At 59.3% G+C, this 16,087-nt stretch overlaps 1 long non-coding RNA gene across 1 annotated transcript; it reads left to right on the top strand.

Moving 5' to 3' along the window:
- Positions 1-5,049: 5,049 nt before the first annotated feature.
- LOC105496685 (uncharacterized) lies at positions 5,050-13,770 on the top strand. Its single transcript, XR_011606619.1, has 4 exons — positions 5,050-7,685; positions 8,199-10,123; positions 11,190-11,631; positions 12,214-13,770. It is a non-coding gene; the product is annotated as an uncharacterized lncRNA (long non-coding RNA).
- The last annotated feature ends 2,317 nt before the right edge of the window (positions 13,771-16,087 follow it).

Raw genomic sequence — 16,087 nt, 5'->3', positions numbered from 1 at the left:
AGGCCTGGCGGGGGTCACTTGTCTGGCGGACCTGTGAGCTGGCCCGGGCCCCCCTCCCTGGGCCACCAGCTGCCCTGGCTCAGAGGCCAAGCCTGGGTGGGGCGGGGCGCAGCCCACCCACCAGCCAGCCCAGTGGGGCCTCAGAGCAGGCGCCATAAAAACGCCTCGGCCGTTGCCGAGGGGACCTGAGCCGAGGTGTGTTCCTGAAGCCATTGCATTTGATCCATGGAGCCCAGAACGTCTCCGGGAGAGAAATATGGAAGCAATTATTGTGAGGGCCGTCGTTTGAGTAATTCCCAGAGAGACACCAGGGCCGGCGCTCGCGAAGCCTGGTGCACGGCGCCCTAATGAAGCAATTAAGGCAGGGATCCTCCGACTTTGATCTTGATGGGGTAATTTTTACAAAAACATCACGGAGTGATAGATACCCATAACTCAGAGTCCTTAATTGTACTTAATTTGTTTGGAATACGAATGTGCATTTAATTAAACCCCAGCTTGGCCCGCATGCTTCAAGCAGGGCTGTCAAGGAAAATTAAGACCCAGTTTGCTTTCAAAGTTACTGGTTTTTATCAGGCAAGGACAGCGGTCTTCGAACAGAAGGTTATGGGTAATTAGGCCGAGAGCTGCAGCCCAAGAAAGTGGAGAGACGGCACCGCTCCAGGAGCGGGTGGGGAGGGGACCCCTCGGGGCAGGCAGGCAGCAGGGCCCTGTCCCATGCAGACCCCAGGCTCAAGGAATGGGGGCTTGGCCGGAGGTGGACATGTCCACATCCGCATCTGCCCACACAAGGGCTGCAGGGGTCCCGCCCGCAGAGTCCCCTCGCTGGGGAGCTGCTCCTCTGCCCTAATGGTCTCTGATGAATTTTGGCCACAGGGACACACATGAGACATGGATCTTCACTCTGGAAGGGCGGGAACAGTCCAGCCCATGCTTCTGTTAAAGAGGGGAAACTGAGGCACAGAGGGAGGGGCTGGCCTTGCCCCTGGTCACTCAGGAAGTGCCTGTGCAGAGCGATGGCCTCCCTGTCCAGCAGCTTTGCTGCCTGGCCCTTATCAGTTCTCATCTGTGGGATGTCATCTGCTCCGCCTGGGTGTGTAGGCCCCGGCCATCAGCAGGTCCCTGGGGGAGTGTTGGGGGCACAGGGGGCTCCAGCCAGCGATCTTGAACATCTCCCCGGGCCGAGGGGCAGAGGAGAGGGGAGAGGACGCAGCCAACCCCATCCCACCCCGCCCCGCGCACTCCACCCCGCCCCGCCCACTCCACCCCGCCCCGCGCACTCCACCCCGCCCCGCCCACTCCACCCCGCCCCGCCCACTCCACTGCACTCCACCCTGCTCCAGGGCCCGGACTCCTGGAGACAGTGTGGTTTGCCTCAGGACCTGGAGGGTAAGGGTCCCCACCCTGTCAGGGAACCCCAGGCCTGTCCTTGGGAGAGCAATCTTCTGTGGGGCAGTGGTTGAGGGGCCAGTTTCATGCAGGAGACAGCAGGAGAACCTCTCCTTTCTCATCTGAGAGTTACAGCTCACAGACACACAGACAAGTACCTACATATGCATGCACGTGACATGTGACACACATGACATGTGTACACATGCAGATATACACACATGCACAGATGCATACAAAACATACATACCACACACCCCAGCAGACATGCACACATACATACACATGCCACATCCACACATGTGCACAGGTACACCCACACACAGATGCACTGACATGACCCATGGACACACAAGCACAAACCCGCACATGCATGCCCACACAATATACATGACACACATGTGCACACACATGCACACACCTGCATGCACATGTGCACACGTTTGCACACGATGTACCTGCATGTACGCATGTGCACCTCCATGCGCCTGAGGACCTCATGGGCCCAGCGGTCGTTCACTCTTCTGGTCTGGCGTGGCCTGGGTGCCAGCCTGACCTTGATGGCTCTCTCTCCACACTGTCCACCACCCAGAGACCCCTCCTGTGACCCAGGCCGGCCCTGTTGCAAGGAGGCTTGCTGCAGTGGGAGTCTCCATGATAAAGTCACTGTGGCAAGGCCTGGGCTGGGTGGCCGGGACCTGCCCAACTCTGACTTTCCCACCCTGGGCAGCGAGGACCCCTTCGTGCTACCCCCCCGGCTCTCGGTGGTCTGCGGCCCAGCAGGAGACTCCAGCCCCGCCATGCCCTGGGTCTCGGCCCTGTGCTGGGCATGGGAAGGCGCGGTTCCCAGCCATGGAGTGGTGGCCCCTCTGTCCCAGGCTAGCCTGGCCCTGGCAGGGCCTGTGAATCCAGCCCCAGCGGCTGCTCCACCCTGAGCTTGCCTGGGCCTTGGCTCATACCCGGTGCCACACAGGGCCAACTTCTCTTTTCTCAAAGACACCCTTATGAGGAGCACAACCCGTGGGTTTGCCAATATCTGTCCCTTTCAGGTGTCAGGAGGTTCAAAACTTGCTCAGGGGACCCAGGTAGCAACAGGACAGATCGCTACATCTCAGGACCCCGGGGCCCCAGCCAGGGTTGTTTTCAGGAGATGCGACCTCTGTGGAAGGGACCTTCTTTCTAGAGGGGGTCCAGGCCTCCCCAGGTCAAAGGTCCTGGCTTGGCTGGAGGTGTCTCTGCTGCTTTGCCTGGTGGGGAGGGCCCCAGCTTGAGTGTGCCACCCTCCGGAGGGCATCTCGTCCGAGTGAGTGCTGGGTGAGTGACGTGGGTGCTGTCCTCACAGGGCTGCTTCCTTTACACGTGTGCCGGCTGCCTTGAGATGCTGGCTCCCAAGACCTAATCTTGGTCGGCCGAGGTGGCGAATGTTCCTTCTCTGTGCTCCTGCAGCTGCCTCCGCACCCTGACTTCCTTCCTGAGGCGCCTGGGCACCAGCTGTGAGGGCACACATGGCGAAGAATGTTGGAGCCACACCTGGTGACTTGCAGACAGACTGAAAACTGCAGAGTGTGGCGGTGCCGCTGGCCTTCCTGGGCTGCGCTCAGCCTGGCGTGGCTGCAGTGAGGATGTCCTGGGGCCACCGCCACCGAGTACCACGGGTGTGGGGGTTTGAACCGCAGACGTTTATTCCCTCACGGCTCTGGAGGCTGGAGGTCTGAGACCAAGGCAAGAGCAGGGCTAGTTCCTTCCAGAGGCTCAGAGGGCAAATCCACCCAGGCCTCTGCCACCCGTGGCTGTGTGGCACACTCCTCGCTGCTCCTCCGCTCCCGGGAGCGCTGCCCAGGCTCTGGCTGCAGCTTCATGGGGCATCTCTCTGCCTGTGTGTCTGTGTCCACACCCTCCCTTTGTGTGACGACACCCCTCATGGTGGACGAGGGTCCCCTCACTCCAGTGGGCCCCTCACCTCCATTGTTCTGTCAAAGGAACGTTTATTCCCAAGTCAGGTCACCCTCCGAGGTCCTGGGCTGAGATCTGCAACTTATGAATTTTGTGGGACACAGTTCAGCCCACATGAGTCCTCCATAGGCTGAGGGAGCTGACGTGTTGGGGGCGAGGGGCTGGGGCTGTGGCTGGCATGGGGTCACCGCTGCATCCTGCTTAGTGATGGACAGTTCTGCCTCGGCAGGCATCATTTTGGCTCCTGACTGCAATGTCTGGGGAAATCTGGCTGCTTCTGGCAGGCACTTGCCATGGCCTGTCGGTGCCCCACAGAGCTGCTGTCTGTGTGGCCTCTCGAGTCCCCAGAACTCTGACCTGGCCAGGGTCCAGCAGGAGCACTGGTCACACTGAGTGTTTCCACAGAGGGACTTGATGAAGGCGTCGGGTTCAGGAGCCGTGGCTGTCTGCAGGGCACAAGAGCACCTGAGGGTAGCCCAGGGCTGGTGAGTGAGGGAAGCTGGGAGCAGTCTGGGGCCATAGGTTCCAGACACTCAGAGGAGAGCCCCACAGCACAGGGGTCCCCCTTCAGAGCTGGGGTGCTGCTAGGGAGGGCACAGTGGGACCAGCTCAATGGGGTCCCCAGAGAGGCTGGAGGCCAGAACCAGCCGCAGCCACCAGGACTGAGTGCCACCGCTTGGTGAAGAGCTGGCAGGAGTGGCCAGGCCAAGTCCTCCTCAGCACTTGCTTCCCAGCTGGCCCAGGGCCCATGGGCAGAACCCGACAGGAAGCCAGCGGGCAAGGGAGAAAGAGTCTGTTGGGTCCTTGCCCACATCTCAAAGTGTGGCAGGGCAGGCTGGGAGATGAGGGGCCCCAGCAAAATGCTGGGCATAGTCACCCTTCAGGGAGCCTGCATCAGTGCACGCCCGTTACATGCATGGCAGTTTCCAGACAGTGACAGCGGTGGCCTGGGGATGCTGCTGCTGGACAAGCCTGGTTGGCCTGTTGTGAAAAGAAACACACGCCACCCTCCGGTAAAAGGAGGAGAAGCCCCACAGCCATGAGAGCCACTGCCTGGTCACAGGTGTGGAATGCGTCTCGGGTAGGGTGAGCTGCTCTTCCAGGTCAGTGTGAGATCATCTGGCTGTTCTGTAGCACATACAATACATTGTCAAGCTGACCACTGCTAACCGTCCATTTATGAAACAATAATGGGAGAGAGAAGGGGAGGAAGAAGGGAATTGGCACACACACATGCACACATACATGCACACATGTACACACATTACACATGCACACATGCACACACATGCACACACACATGCACATACCTACACACATTACACATGCACACATGCACACACAATTAACACATGCACACACATTACACACACACCACATGCAAACACACATGCACTCATGTGCACATGTACACACATATGCACACATGCACCTACATGAACACACATGTACACAATACACATGCACACAGACGTACAAACATGCACACACCTACACACATTGCACATGCACACATGCACACACATGCACACATGCACTCACACACACATTACACACGCACACACATGCACACACGTACATGCATGCACATACACACATTACACATGCACACACATGTACATGCCACATGCAAACACACATGCACTCATGTGCACATGTACACACATATGCACACATGCTACACGAACACACATGTACACAATGCACACAGACGTACAAACATGCACACACCTACACACATTACACATGCACACACATGCACACATGCACTCACATTACACATGCACACATATGCACACATTACACATGCACACACATACATGCATGCACACACATACACATTACACATGCACACACATGCAAGCACATGCACTCATGCACACATCTACACACATTACACATGTGTGCACACACGTACACGCACACACCTGTGTAAGTACGCATGTGCATGTTTCTATGTGGTCTCGGTTTCTGCAGCTGGTCATGTGCTGCAGTGCATATTTATGGGAACATATTTCTTTTACCCACATTCTCTGTTTCATTTGCCCTCTCTCAGCTTCTCATCTGGTCAAGGTTTGCTCCCTGTTGGGGGAAACTGAGTTACTGTCACCAAAGGGGCTGAGTCCTCAGTGGCCCTGCTCATTCCTTTACTTCTATGTTTTGGTGGCTGCAGCCTATTAATTCTCACAATTCCACATGGCAGTACCCAGAGGCGCCGGGAGATGCCCTGGGCTGCTGCTTGTTCTCCTCTACAGCAGCATCCCAGGGTCCCCCTCAGCAGGGGCTTTGTCACCTTGGCTGGCACAGGAGCTTGTGGCTTACCTGTGGATTTGGAGCACACAGAGTCCAGCAGCTCAGTGCCCACACTGATTTCCAGCTCTGCGGACCTGCTGTTGTGTCACCAGGGGAAGCGTTCTGCTGAGGACCAAGGCATCTAAACCAGCAGAGTCCAACGTCCTAGGGACAGGAAATCAGTGTTCCAGGAGTGGGTCTGCAGGTGTGAGTGAAAGGAGCTCCTTCTGCATCCAACCAATGTTGGAACCTGGGTATGTTGGGACCTGGGTATGTTGGGACATGGGTATGTTGGGACCTGGGTATGTTGGCTGCAGAATGGCACCATGGCTTGTTTAAAACATAAATTGCACCTGAAGATAGAAGCCCAGCCTTTCAGGGAGTGCTTGTCCAATGGGCATCATAACTAGGTCTTCACTAGGCCAGCAGAGGGGTGGGGAATGCCGTGGACCAAAGATTTGCAAGGGCGCCTGCCAGCCATTGCCGAGAGGCTCTGTGAGTTGACTTCCATGGCCGGAAACAGTACGGAGCTGAGTGCCTCGATGGCAAGAGAGGCAAGAGGCAGGTGCGCGGGGTGGAGCCATTGGAGCAGGGAGGCAAGTCTAGCCCAGAGAGGACTCCCCGAAGCCCCCTCCACGGTGCCCCCATGACTTCAGGGGCCCAAGGTCATCCACCAGGCACCCGTGAGTGAGTGGCACAAAGTCCAGGAAAAGCTGCCGCCAGGGGCCCCAGTGGTGGTTTCTGCTTGGGCACGTGCGGTATGCGGGTCCCACGACTGTGCTGGTCGCCTGGCTCACCTTGTCCAGGAGAGACCGTGTCGCTGAGCTGTGCGTGGTCTCTAGAGTATGGGCTGCCACCACAACGCACCACAAACCAGGTGGCTTAGAACTAACTGCAGGAATGTCTCTGGTCTGGAAGCCAGAAGTGCAAAATCAAGGTATGGGCAGGGCCGTCTCCCTCCAAAGACCCTCCCTGTCCCCGGTGGCTCCTCGTCGGCTTCTTTGGCCTGTGGCTGCCTCACCCGACCTCAGCCTCTGTCATCACAGGACACTGTGCCCACGTGTCTGTCTCCACGCAGCATTTTCCCAGTCACACTGGCTTAGAAACCACCCGGAGGGCCTCAGCTTAACTTGATTAGATCTGCAAAGACTGTATTTCCAGGCTGGTGCCATGGCTCACACCTGTAATCCCAACATTGTGGGAGGCTGAAGCGTGTGGATCATTGGAGGTCAAGAGTTTGAGACCAACCTGACCAACAACGTGAAACCGCATCTCTACTAAAAATACAAAAATTAATGGGGTGTGGTGGTGGGTGCCTGTAATCCCAGCTACTCAGGAGGCTGAGGCAGGAGAATCCCTTGAACCCAGGAGGCAGAGATTGCAGTGAGCTGAGATTGCATCATTGCACGCCAGCCTGGCCAACAGAGCAAGAGTCCATTCCCCACTGCAAAAAAAAAAAAAAAAGACCCTATTTCCAAATAAGGTCCCGTTCACAGGTACTGGGAGTTGGGGCATGAACATATCTTTCTGGGGTCACAACTCAACCCATGACAAACCCCATCCCTGCCATCCTGGCCACTTTGGGTGGGACCTCTGAGCAAGCATGGGGTAGCAGGCCCCAGAGAGAGGACAAGGGACCTCCCCAGAGTGTGGCTCTGCCTGGATTCCGACAGCATCCCCTGCAGCGGATGGCCTCGGTGCCCTCATGTCTGCCATCCCCGTGCCCCCCCAAAGGGCCATCCGCACACCCTGCCCTCAGCCTCCCTGTCTACCATCCTCCAGTCCCCCTCTTTCCAGGCCCCACTCGTGCCGGGGCCATCAGCAGGTCTCCTGAGCTGGGAGATGTATATCTCCACCTCTGCCTGTTTCTCCATCAGGACAACGTGGACAACAGACCGTGGCTGGGAGCTTCGCCTCCTCCATCGCTTCCCTCCCGCTGCCTTCTCAGGACTCTGGGTTAGAGCCGTAATTCTGCCACAGCTGACTTCCGTCAACAGAAAACAGTCAGGACCAGCTGTGAACCAAGCCCGAGTTTTTGTCTTCGGTCCAAGGTGGGCGAAGCTGTATTGCGTGGGATGAGGAGGGGGCGTACGTGAGGGGGGTGTGGGGCAGTGCCAGCCGCCTCGCCACTGTGTGGGATGACGAGGAGGTGTGCATGAAGGGGGGTGTGGGGCAGTGCCAGCCGCCTCGCCACTCCTCTTGCTTCTGCCTCCCTCAGCCCTCATGGGCCGTCCCTCGGGACCATGGGTTGCTGGCACTAGGCTCATCCTTGCGGCCTCCTGGCTCAGACAGTGCCTGGCCGACGAGGAGCCCTCAGGTTGGATGTCTTGTGGTCAGCCGTTGGGTCTGGGCTTTTCTCAGAAAGACAGCACGGGGCCTCGGGGGAGAGCACTGCTCTTGGCCCTGGGCGTCTATACCGCGTTCTCCCCCCTGTAGCTTTTCTGAGGTTCCACACAGTAGCCCTATCTGCCATGAAGACCTCTGACATTGCAGAGGCCAGCGAAGCATCTCAGGGTCTGAGATCCGAGGAGGCCCCCAGATGCTGTTTCTCTTTCCGGGCTCAGGCAGCAGATGGCATGGCAACGTCAGGCCAGGGCGGCAGGACCCTCAGCCACACGCTGGGGCCCTACATTTCAAGGACATATTGGCTGGTCTCCGAAGCGTGTGTGTTCTACGAAGTCAAGCAAGATGCTTGCTGCTCTCTGACCATCAGGAACAACTGTCATCAGCAGGGAGACCAGAGCGGTGGCCCCGGGACCTCCCGGTGAGCAAGATCCCTGTAGAGGGGTCATCAGGAGGGTGAAGCAGGCCCCGGGCAGGGCTGTGAAGATGAACCCTCACCTGTGCCAGGTGGAAGCTCATGCTCCGGGATCGCAGGAAACCACGTTCCCAGTGGCCTGTCCTGTGCCTTCTCCCAGAGGACCCACTCCCTCAGTGGAGATTCCATGGTTGGAAAAGTGTCAGCAGCTGGGTCCCCTGGGTGAAGTCAAGACTAATCCCCAGCAGTGGTTCTCAGTTGGGGTGGGGGGTGGGTGGACATTGGGCAGTGCCCAGAGACATTTATAATTGTTACATTCGGGGGATGTCACAGGCTTCCAGTAGGGGAGGGCCAGGGAAGCTGCCAACACCTTGTGAAGACCAGGTCGGCCCCACCACAAAGGGTCATCTGTCCCCAAAGTCCTAAGTGTTGAGATTGTGCAACCCTTATCCAGGGGCACTTTCTGAGATCCATCTGCCTCCCGCACAGGCCACGGTGCCAGGAATCCCGGCACCTGCCGCTCCAGGCCCAGCCTCAGCCTCACCACAGGGTGCTGTGCCTCCCTGGCTTTCCTCTCCTGGGTAGAGAGAAGCTCCAGGGGTGTCTGCTGTCTCTCCCCACCCCAACAGGCGTCATTCTGTGGGTTTGGGGCCAACGTGGGGATTCTCCCAGTGGCCAACTGTGTCCAGTCCAATCATGCATTCCGGGACTGTGGACGTGACTCAGGCCATGGAGCTCACGTGGAAGTGGACGTGACCACAGGTGTCGCTTTCCTCTGGACTGCATGGGGCTCAGGCGGCATGGGGCTCAGGGTCTCCAGGAAGCAGATCGGCACAGAGCCTGCTCCCACACGGCCCAGCTGGATCCCTGCTGTCGAGCACAGCCTGCTGCAGACCCGCTTGGGGCCGGTGCAGGGGAAGTGTCCAAGTTCCTCCTTGTGAGTGTGTAGGGGACCTTCCTGAAGGCTCCAGGACCCTGGGGAGAGCGGCCTGGCTGGTGCTGAAGCTGAGTAAGTGGCTGGGACTCCTCATGGGGACGCCACAAGTGAAGCTTCTGGTGGGTAGACACCGAGGACACCTGCCCTGTAGGTCGAGCTCCACTTCACTAGGCCTTCCATCTGATTGATCCCAGAGATCCTGATCAATCAGCCATGATGAAAGCACATGCCGAGCTAAACCTCCCAATGATCATTCTGTCCCCACTGCCCACGACAGCTGACAGCTCTTGTCCTCGACTGGCCAGCAGCAGTGAAACCCCGCCCGGCCACTGCCACTCCCCAACCTGTCGTTCTCACTAGACCCAGGGGCCCACCCCAGGGAGTGTGGTCAGCTGCAAATGCCTCCACCTCGCCCCTCGCCGAGATTCCCCTCCTGAGCCCTGGAGCCCTGGGAGTTGCCAGATACTGCGAGGTCCATGCAGGGGTGATATAAGGTGCAGGATCCCGAGACGCGGGGATATCCGGACAACCCTGGAGGCCCTAAATTCCATCACAAGTGTCCTCATCAGAGAGTTGCAGAGGAGACGTGACCACACCCTGTGGAGACGGCCATGTGGGACAGGGTGGGGATTGGAAGATGCTGGTCTTGGAGACCGGAGCGAGGCAGCCACAAACCCAGGAACGTCGGTGGACCCCGGAAGCCGGGAGAGGCTGGGAAGGATTCCGTACTGGAGCCTCCAGAGGAAGCGCCCTCATTTCTGCCCAGTGAGGCTAACTTTGGACTTCGTGCTTTCGTGAGTGTGAGAGAGTAAATGTGTTGTTTTATACCCCCGGTCTGTGGTGATTTGTCTTGGTATCCCCGGGAAACGAATCCGAGGCCCCTCCCTGCCTCGTCTCGGCCTCTGGAGCACAGACAGCCTCAGTGGAGCTTGTGAGAGGCCAGGCCTCTGTCACGGACAGATTCATTCTCTGAGCCCAGGGAAAAGCGTGTCTGGGCCCTGTCCTGGGGGCAGCACGGAGTCGGGCCCTCTCCTGGGGGCAGCGTGGAGTCGGGCCCTGTCCCGGGGGCAGCGTGGAGTCGGGCCCTGTCCCGGGGGCAGCGTGGAGTCGGGCCCTGTCCCGGGGGCAGCGGGGAGTCGGGCCCTGTCCCGGGGGCAGCGGGGAGTCGGGCCCTGTCCCGGGGGCAGTGCGGAGTCGGGCCCTGTCCTGGGGTCAGTGCGGAGTCGGGCCCTCTGCTGGGGGCAGTGTGGAGTGAGAAGCCCATGGTAAATGAGCCCATTGGCTCCTCCCTGGGCCTCCAGTGGCCTCTTCGGTGGCCTCTTCTCTGTTGGGTCAGGAACGTTCTGGTGTCACAATAAACGTGACTGATAGTCACTGTGAGTCGGGGTCTGTCACTGACCAGCCAGACTTGGCGAGCACCCCGGCTCCTTCAGTCGACACAGCAAGTCCACTGTCTCTGGAAGGTGAACCCTTAGCAGGGACTTAGCCCAGATCAGCCTTGCATCCGATCCCTGGTACGAGACCCCAAACATCACCCCTCAAATGATTTGCCCAAGATGTTTGCAGCAAAGCCTAACATGGCTTTTGGTCTCCAAGTTACCTTCTCCTGGGCTAGACACCTCTGTCGCTAGAGCACGCGCTGACTCCTCATGGGCGCCGCGGAAGCAGGTGGTGCGTCTGGATCTCAAGAAGGGCAGGAGGCCCTCCAGGCGGCAGAGCAAGCGCCCGGACCAGGCTGCTTCGGGGTGTCCCGGAGCGAAGCCTGGTTTCCCGGACCCGGGCAGTGGACTCTCCCCTGGCAAGCGAGCCGTGGAGAGGCGCAGGAGGTGCAGACTTCCATTCCTGTGTCCCCGCCCCAAGGTCCAAGGCCCTGGCCCTTCCGGAAGGACGCCCGACGTCCCCCGAAGAGCCTTGACACGTGAGGGACCTCCGCTTTGCGCTTCGTCGTCGGCTGAATTACATGCAGGTTCGTTTTCGGTGAAGTCATCCCCGAGGCTAAAAGAAATGAGATTATTTCAGGGCCACCACCGTAGGTCTCTGCTTTGACTGTAGCTGGAGCGAGTCACGCCTCCCTGCGAGTTCTAGGGGCAGCGGAAGTCGGCCGGCCCTGTTCTCTGCAGCTGCCATTGCAAAATACAGTCCTGGTCAAGTGCAGCCCCCACGGGGTCCCCAAGGAACTTACTTCGAAGGAAACTCAATCACAATCCACACAGTGACAGTCCTGTTGACTGTGATGTCCCTGCACGGCTCCGACAGCCAGTGTCCGGTTTTCCTTGGTAGAAAGCGCAGCGCTGTTTCCAGGGTAACAGCAGCCTCCACCGTCCCGGAATTCCCGCTGCGATGGCTGGTTCTGGGGACTGTTCCCAGGATGAGTATCAGCCAACGTCCAGCCAGGGACTGGAACCCCCCTGGGTGCTTCCACAGAGGGAGTCCAACCCCAGAACGGCTGCCTGGGCCTTGGAGGGCGAAGGCAGGAAGCAGCCTCCACTCAGGGCTGGGAGGGTGGTGGAGGTGAGGTTGCCCAGGTCCAGAGGCTCAGGGAGGGGCTGCAGGGTGGAGATGCAGACAGAGGTGGGGGCATCGTGAGGATAGTGCGGACACCCAGGGAGGCAGAGGAGATGGCCTCGCCCCCGCCTCCTGTCCACACTGTCCAGAGAGAGAGGGGTGGGCACAGATGCCGAGGCCCTGCCCACCCCACACCCTGGCCACCTGGCCTTGGTGCCTGCAGTGCCTCATGCTCCTGATAAGCAGTGAAGGGGATGCCCTGGGGAGGGAGGGCTGAGCTCCCAGGGCAGAGACGCACACTCGGGACTTCCAGGTGCTGTGAGGATGAGGTCAGTTACACCCACATGTGCATGGGGGAAGCTCTTCTGTTTGTTCACAGGTGGAAACGCCACAGATCCCTCGTTGGGAAGTCAGGCTGGTGGTGTTCTTTCCCCAGGACGGCGGTGCCTGCGACAAGCAAGAGACCCCTCGGCCGCCTCTGACTTCCCGGCAGTGAGCTGTGCTTTGGCCCTAAAAGGACTCGGCATCTCCCTGTGGCTGGCTGGGGACACATAGGGGCAGGAGTCTCCATGCTGGACCAGCTCGTTTCCAAGCCGTTATCCCTGATCAGAGCCTTGGGGACCAAGAAGGGGCATCCATGTCGGGGCTCTGTTAACAGAACTCCCAGCATCCTCCACCCCTCCCGTCCTCCTTCCCTCCCTCCCATCCTTCCTTCCTTGCTCCTTCCTTTCTCCGTTTGTCAGGTCAGGAGGTGGCCCGGGGCCTGGCTTTCTCACCTGTACAATGGGAGGTGGGTGGCGCCGGGCAATGCCCATCTTCCCCTCTGGTGGCCGATGTCGAGGACCCCTTGACAGGCCCTGAGTGCTCCCGGGAGGGTCTGGTTTTCTGACAAGTCAGCCACGGCCCTGGCTGGGCAGGAATATTCAGCCCACGACGGTGGGAAACAGGGCAGCCCCGCCTGGCCAGCCGGGAGTGTCCACTTGGGATTTGATGCAAGCCAGGGCTGCAGCCCACCCTTCTCCTCACCCACTGGCCAGGCACCCGTAAGCTCCACACCAAGGGCAGGTGGGCGGGCAGGTGGGTGCAGGGCTGTGGAAGCTAGTGAGTGCCAGGCCTGCTCCTCGGTGCCTCAGACCCGCGGGCCTCCAGCTGCACCTGGCCCCGCGTCCCTGGGACGCTGACCTCGGGGCTTCTCTCTGCAGTTTCGCCCTCACAGATCAGCAGTGTTGGAGGGTTGGGTTTACCCCTCACCTTCTTTCCCACTCAGATGCAGGAGGGCTGGGCTGACGCCTCCCAGGAAGGCCCAGCTCCCCACGGAGGGTGGCCCTCCTCTGTGGCCACTGGGGACCCTCTGTGCTCCAGCCCTCCAGGCCCAGTGGTCAGGACATCGTAAGGAATGCTGTGGCTGGGGCTTCGAGAACCCTGTCCCCCACCAGCTCCTCTGCCCCTCCTGCACCTCTGCACAAGGTGCTGCTTCCCCTCCAGGGCTGTGGCCCCTCGCGGGGGGTTTGCAGATGTATCCAGGGCCCAGCTGACCTGCCAGGGCCAGTGCTCTTTCCTCCTGATGGCAGCTCCCTGACAAGGTGTGGAGGAGGCTGCCCCCAGTGCCCACAGAGGACTTTCAACAGGGCAGGGCAGGGCAGTGCCACCTGCCTGGCGCTGGGCACCCCCACCTTCCTGGGAGCCATGGTGCTGGAGAATGAGGACACTCCTGCCTCTGAAAAGCCGTGGCCCTGAACCCACAGCAGGGATGGGAGCGCCTGACTCAGATGCTGTCTGCCGTCTGCTCCTGGGGCAAACTCCCCCTCCCTGAGAGGCTTACCTGGCTGTGGGGAGGGAGGGGCCCAGCTGTGTGTGTACGTTTATCTCTGCAGACGGGCTCTCCTGGGCAACAGCCCCCTCGCACTGTAATTCTGGAGATTTTCCTCGCGTGTCATTTTTAATAGATGTGATTATGGTTTGGAGTCTGATATTCTGGTAATTATCTTCCTGGGCTTAATCCCCGTGCCCTCATAATGCCATTAGGGACTCGACATGGGAGTCTTAAAACAGTGATTATTTATCGTGCGTGCCTTCAGCTCAGAGCAATCCAGACCGCGTTCCGCTGCTTCCGGGAGCGAGGGTGGGGCTCTCCGCGCTCAGGCGGCCTCTTCGCGGCAGCTTTGCTAACTACTGCTTGTGCTTTGATGTGCGGCCAAGATGGAATCAGGGGTCAGACCTCAGCTCTGAGAGCTGCAGCCTCCAGTCCCAGCTGCCCGGGGACGGAGCTGCGTCCAGCCAGGCCTTGTCCCCAGTCCCCAGGGCTGCCTGTGTGCAGTTCCCGCCAGCGTCTCTCAGGGGCCTCTGGACAGCAGGGGCATCAGGGGCCGGGTTTCCATTCCTGTCCCACCAGGGCCCTGGTGTGTGACCTCCGCTGAGCTGCTCTTCCTGCCTCAGTCTGTAAAATGGGCACAGTAAAAAGACCTACCTCAAAACTAAAATGCATATTCCTCAGTGAAAGGGGCCAGTCTGAAAACGCCGCACGCCGTGAGATTCCAGCTCAAGGGCATTCTGGAGAAGGCGGAACTACGGAGGCAGCCGAAAGATGAGAGGGTGCCAGGGACTCAGGGGAGGGAGGGAGGGAGGCACAGGTGGAGCACGGGAGGTCTCCAGGGCGTGGGCCCCTCTGCAGTACCCCACAGTGGTGGATCCACACCATCACATGCCTGTCCACACCCACGGGATGCACAGGGTAGAGGGCGAGCCCGGCGGTACCTCTGGGCACGGGGTGAGGCTGTGTAAATGCCGGGTCAGCCACGGTGGCAAGTGTAGCATGCTGGCAGTGTGTGGTTGATGGGGGTGGCTGTGCTCACATGGGGACTCTGTGCCTTCCACACAATTTTGCAATGAGCCTAAAACTGCTCTAAATAATAAAGTCTAGTGGGAAAAAAAAGCCCACCTCATCGGGGACAGTGCGCCCTGAAGGAGAAGCTGTACCCAGCTCATAGTCACAGCGCGGCTCAAGATGCCGCCCCCGTGGTCAGCTTGGCTCAGACCTCGGCTCTGCACCTGCTCTGAACTAAGGAAGAGTGACGGAGCTGTCCTTGCTCCCGGCGGAGCCAGCCTAGGAGAGCTGGAAGCCGGTGGGATGGGGCTGGGGGCACTGCGGACCCCTGCGGGTTAGTATCAGTGAGCAGCAGGGGCTGTAGTGTGCCTGTGTCCCCCAGGTCACCCCGAGTGCCTCTGCACTCTGCACCAGGGTGAGAGCCGGCAGAGAGACGTCCCTGGGGGCTGGTGGCGCTTGGCGGTTCCGGGAAGCGAAAGTCGGTTTGGAATCTTTGTTAACAGCTGGGCATACATCTTTTAAATTATAAATCGATAAATAGTTAATTCAATAATAGAACTCTTTTGAATATTTCATGCTGCCCGCGCACTGCGACGCTCTGCATAGATGTTGATGAAGTGGCAGAGGAATTAGAGTCAAACCCCCCACCTCCTATGAGCACGGTCATGGGCTCGGCTCAGAGTGGGCGCCCGTCAGTTACAGGCTGGGCCCTCACTGTCTCGGCTCTCCACTCACCTGGGACCACACGGGATGCCTCATCCCTGATTAAATGCCGGAAGCTCAGAGGGGAGATGGAGGTTTCAGGAGAATAAAGTGTTGGCTGCGAATTCCTATGTTAAAGTCCTGACCCCCGGACCTCAGATTGTGACTCTGTTTGGAGATAGGGCCTTTAAAGTGGTGAGCGAGGTTAGGGTGGGCCCTCCAGTGAGCACGGTTAGGGTGGGCCCTCCAGTGTGTGAGGTTAGGGTAGGCCCTCTGGTGACTGAGGCTAGGGTGGGCCCTCCGCTGAGGGAGGTTAGGGTGGGCCCTCATCCAGTGCCACTAGTGCCCTTCTAAGAAGAGATTCAGACCCAGACGCACAGAGCGATGGCCCTGTGGGACACAGGGAGGAGACGGTGTCCACAAGCCCAGGAGAGAGGCCTGGGGAAGAACCAGCTCTGCTGCCACCGTGACCTTGGGCTTCAGTATGCAGGACCCTGAGAGCAAATTCCTGCCACTAGCTCCCTCCCCGCCCTGCTGTGTCCCACTCTGGGGTCAGCAGTGGGCCAGGCCCGAGAGTCCCTGCAGTGTGCTCTGAGAAGTCACAGGAAGCAGTGCCTAGGAGACCCAACGGAAATCCTGGGCCAAGCCAAGCAGAGGGGACCTCACTGCCACGATCGCCCGCTGCACCCAGCACGTTGTCTTTGGGCATTTGGGAGAGACGCTGGCC

The sequence above is a fragment of the Macaca nemestrina genome, chromosome 1, assembly GCF_043159975.1.
Source record: "Macaca nemestrina isolate mMacNem1 chromosome 1, mMacNem.hap1, whole genome shotgun sequence".
NCBI lineage: Eukaryota > Metazoa > Chordata > Mammalia > Primates > Cercopithecidae > Macaca > Macaca nemestrina.
Note: the sequence above shows the minus strand (reverse complement) of the source record. Positions and strands in the feature narration are given on the sequence as shown.